The following is a 5373-nucleotide window of genomic DNA, read 5'->3' on the forward strand; positions in this document are numbered from 1 at the left end:
AAAATATGTCTGCACACTCAGCAATATATTCACGATACAAATAGATTTTAATTTTACATTTGTACTTTCTCTACCGCCTACCTCTCTCTATCACTACATTCGTGCAAGTCTCCCCATTTATTTTTATTTATTTTTTTCAACATATCTCTCTTCAGTACTTAATATATTTGATATATTGTGTTTTTGAAAAAAAAAAAAAAAAAAAAATCATGTATATATATGTAAATTGTTTAACCCCTTTAACTCTATCAAAGTCTGCGTCTTTTATCTTTCTCGACTCATATGACACTTGGGAAACGGAAATATCAGAAGGAAAGGAAAGACAAAAGCGAAAGAAAACCGTGGCAGGGGATATGATGAACATTGATAAGCCGAAAGTTACGAGTAGTGGATTGTGTACTTGTGTCATCTGGGTCGAGAAAAATCATTCACGCAGTCTTACAAAAAAAGATGTTTCAATTACTAGTGGAAATGTCTAAATTATTTCATAAAAGAATTAAAATGAAGGAGATTGTCACATTCTTTCCACATACTTGCACCTTCTTACACCCCATCCTTACCCTTCCCTTATCCACACTTCCACACTAAATACTTATTTTATTGTTAATGTCATCTTGTATATTTTGTATGTGTTATATAATATTGTATGGAAAGGGCTTGATATAAGTTGGAAAACTTGTGCCCAATCCTATTGTATATATTTGATACAATAAAATATGTTTAAACTAAACTTCAGAATTAATATTAAAAGACATTTCTTGATTACCATATAACAGAAAGTCTAAATCTAAGGGTACGTGTAAATTTAAATCATTTAATTTCTGAAAGAGAATGTTTCTTTGAATAATGTAACGGCCACACTCAAAGAAGAAGTGATAAGCATTCTCACACAAATGTCCACACGAGCAGCTCGGAGTTTCCGCAAGGTTCACTCGAAATAAATCATAATTTAAAGAACTACACTGGTGCCTAAGCTTCGTGTGACTAATGTTAATTTTGCGGTCACCGATACCAAAGAAGGGAGGAGGAGAAAAGGGTTTTCCTAGGTTGATGTGCCCAATCAGAGACATATGTATATATAAGTCTCTGGCCCAAGTGATGCCACCACGTACATCTATCCAAAATTTTACAAAACTAAATGTACGAAGTTTATTACTTGTTAATTTTATACCCTCTCGCGCCCTTCTGTAAGTTAAAGTTGGTGGTTTTATAACAGTTTGCAGTCTTTCTGGGTAAGGTGAATTATATATTCCCGGTAAACTTGGGTGGTCTGCGTTTTATACAGCCTCGAGTCTTTCGATATTCTTCGTTTTAAATGTGGTCCAATCAGAGATAAATTCGTAATCATTCCAGGTGCACCAGGATTTATGATACACATAGAGAAAAGTCCTTCGTATAGCACGGTATTAATATACAACTGATTCCGTGGTAAAAATCCGAAAACTGTTATTAGTTGCCTTGATTTTTCCGCTTATGTGAATTTTGAAGATAAATTCTGAATTGATAATTAACCAATATCATTCCCCATCTCATTTTTTTTTATTATTATTATTTACTTATTTATTTCAAATCTGCTATAAATATTGTTAATTTCTAAGTTATCATAATTTCTTTTTAAATATGTTTCTTATACGAGAAAGAAATAAAATAACAGGTCCTGGCATTGGTTGGGGCGAAACGTCTGGCATCCGATATACGTTTCCTGTTTATTAGTGGTGTGCAACCTTAAGAACCTTCACTACCCCTTCTATTTACCACTGCGCGGAAATAATGTAGTTCTACACACTATTCAAATATATAAGCTGACAATGAACTTTCAACATACTTCATTGATAGTGGTACAATACGATATTAAAATCATTCTTTTTTTCTGCTCAAATGAAAAATATAATAATTTAAATGTGTATGTCGTTTTAATGCGGAACTCGTGAATATCTCTACGCCGACAGTTCCGGCATTTTAACAGCTCCGTCACTACCGAACCGACGAGATGCAGTTAGCTAAATGGGCATACAGCACTTTGTTTGCAAGGGCTTCAACATTTGCTGCCACAACATGCCTTGCTGCGGTAGTGTTTGAGACTTTCTGGAACTCTGCGGCACATAACATGTTTGACCGCATCAACAAGGGGGTAGGTTTATTGACATGACCCCCATTGCCCTTCACAAAACCATGTACTAGTCTAGTGTACGATACCGGTGGCTATCACAACACGTAATATCTCGTTCACATCGTGACAAGGTTTTTAAATATTCAATATGAGATCTTTTATACTGTTAAGTAAATAAACGAGGTGTGATAATTACATGTTATCAAATCCGAAACACTTACACTATATACCGGATAGTGTCACAGACCCATGTTGATGTTGCATGTAATCATCCGTAGACTGGTGTAATGTATGTGCTTGTGCTAGCACATACATGAACCTGGGAAGGTGCTAAAATCGGCGATAGTTAGACATCTAAAGTATAGGTATAAGTGAGGCATAACATGGATTTCAATTACTGAATTAGTACTAAAATTTATAAATGACATCCCTCCTTTGGACGTCATGTATTATATTTATTATATTTAATCTGAATGCTATCATATGTATGAAATAATGAGGTTGTGCACGATTAAAAATCCCCAGCCCGTATTAATATTTTCCTTTGTCCGCAAATACACACTAATATACCAATTTTCCTACACATGTGTATGTAGGCTTTAACATCAGAAGATTGGTCTTTTCTAATATATCAGTTTTCTCTGGCCCTGACACCAGAATTAGACATTCTGACAGATATCTGGTTAGCCGAGTTTTCTCTGGCCAGACATGGTGAGGAAACTTTGGCTAATATCTGGTGTACACCTGACCGGACCCTAGCTTTGATATGTTTAGATTCATTTAGTTACTCTCATTATTGCAGTAACTGGGCTATCTGGGATTGCAAAAATCATATTTTACAAATTATATATGTCAAAATGAACAACATTACAGAAGAAATTCATTTAGATTTCTTTTCAATTTCTTGATAAAGCGTCCCCAGAACCTTTTTCTTTTGTAACTCTTGATCTGGAAGTTCAGTGATCACAAACGTGTATAGATCTGGAGGAATAATTAATATATGTGTGTATTATTATGGCTTAGAAATAAAAATATGCACATTTCACTGGCAATTATTACGTACAGTTTAACCAACACAATGAGTTTTGCACAAGATTTTAGTTTATCATGGTTAAGTTGTCTCATTGTATAAATTATGTATAGGATCTACAATATTTCCTCACAAAGACATTGTTGATTGTCTGTTCTGATTAATATGACTATGTACTAAAATATGTAAGAAACTTTCTTTTTTACTTTGAACATTATCAAAGAAATACAATTTTGTATGTTGAAAAATGATAGCTTATTATAATCACAACAATATTAATGAGTTCCACATTCCTTGGCAATAATTAATAATAAGTGCAGTTTAATATAGGAAAATAATTTTTTCACAAGATGTTTTAGGAAACCTTGATTGATTGTCTGTCTCATTGTGTAATCAAGTACTAATCTTGGAAAATACTTTTTGCAGAAGATGTTTAACAAAGTTGTCTGATTGAGTTGGTTCACCGTAAAATTGATTATGTTGACACTTTTCCCCCATTTTCAGAGACAATGGAAGGACATCAAGCATTTGTATGACGATGAGTAACAAATCCCTCAATAGTAGACATTTTTTATGGAATGAGAGTTATGGCGTGTGATAGAAGAGTAAACAACCAGTGCTAACATCAGCACTTCCAAGCCAGTGGAGCTACCATTCTGAAACGGCAATGTGTGACCTATGGCTGAACCCTGAACATCAAAAATACATAGGAATTTGCAAAAAACAAAACAAAACAAAAACTTATATTAGTCATACAAACTTTGTGAAGAAGAAAGCTTGAAAATTGAACAACTTCAATATTTTCCAAAATAGAAATGATTTAAAAAAAATTGTGATTGCAGGGAGTGTTTTGATTACTCTGAATGTAACAGCTGTTTGTTTTGTGTTCATGTGTATATTACTAGATCTTTGTGAAATAAGATTCTTATGTTTTCCAATACAATTTATTAAAACCAGTTGAATTGTGAAGTGGTTGTTTATTCTAGTATAAAACCTATTATTGCTGGGAAAATCGGTCAGAATTAAGTTGAAAGTTCTCAAAATCATATTTCCAATGTGGAGATGAGTAATTGTCACAAAAAAATACTAGTTGTCTCCCATAGACAGTCACACTAACGCAAAAAAAAGACATTCTCTAACAGGTAGAGTGACAACATTAGTAAACCAACTAGAGGTCAAAGGTTCATTCTTAACAGAGCGGTTAGAAAAGTAATATCCTATGTTAAAAGTATTTGAATAATATAATAATCATTATGCTTTCTTCTGGATAATTATCTTAAGATAGTTAATAACCTTAGTAAATTCATTACAGATGTAGAAAAAAAGTATATTACAATATTTAATTCTACCTTAAATAGGTTCTAAATACATAGTTAAAGAGCGAGACATTTTGGTGATAGATGCTCAACATATGTCAGCTTTGAGTTTAAATTGGCGACAGGTTTGTATAAATTTTGATTATCATATGATGCAGAACTTCAGATCTCAGAAATTGAATCGGAACATAGAAATTCATTTTCAAAAAGTAGATTTTTAGACCACCATTATCAGATTCAAATTGCCCATTGTCTTGTCCTTCCCTCGATAAATAATTCTTGTTATCACTGTTTCTCAGAAAGTACTTAGGGATCTTTCGCAAATCCTATATGAATTTCATATTTTAGATCCCCTTGGTCCCTTGTGCATATTTTCTTTCTGTAACGATCGAAAAACAACATGGCCAACACACGCCTATCTTGGATTTTGACAATTGAAGTTTGTTGCCGCAAAATCTCAAAAAGCACTGAAGGCATCTTTCTAAAATTTCATATGTAAGTTCCCCTAGTTCTGCATAAAACATTTTGAAACTGTAACATGACTAACAGGCCATATTGGATTTTGACAATTGGAAGCTTGTTACCACTAGTTCTCAAAAAGTACTGAAGGGATTTTTCTCAAATTCCATCTGTAGGTACCACTTTGTCCAAAGTTGTGCATATACAAATGTAGTGGATTTTTGGACTGATAAGAGAACAACAGGTGGCCATCTTGGATTTTTACAATTGAAGATTGTTACTGCAGGACAAGTTCTCCGAAGGAATGCGAGATATCTTTCTCACATTACATAATACATATGTAAATTTCCCTTAGTTGTTCATTTTTGGACCGATCAGAAAACAACATAGCAACATGCGGCCATCATGGATTTTGACAATTGAGTTTGTTACCGCTGGTTCTCAAATTTCATATGTAG

The 5373-nt window shown here is 33.4% G+C and overlaps 1 long non-coding RNA gene across 1 annotated transcript; it reads left to right on the top strand.

Moving 5' to 3' along the window:
- The first annotated feature begins 1933 nt into the window (after positions 1 to 1933).
- Positions 1934 to 4098, top strand: LOC117333184. The gene is made up of 2 exons (XR_004533840.1): positions 1934 to 2131; positions 3645 to 4098. It is a non-coding gene; the product is annotated as an uncharacterized LOC117333184 (long non-coding RNA).
- The last annotated feature ends 1275 nt before the right edge of the window (positions 4099 to 5373 follow it).

This window comes from Pecten maximus, chromosome 8 (genome assembly GCF_902652985.1).
Source record: "Pecten maximus chromosome 8, xPecMax1.1, whole genome shotgun sequence".
NCBI classification, from domain to species: Eukaryota; Metazoa; Mollusca; class Bivalvia; order Pectinida; family Pectinidae; genus Pecten; species Pecten maximus.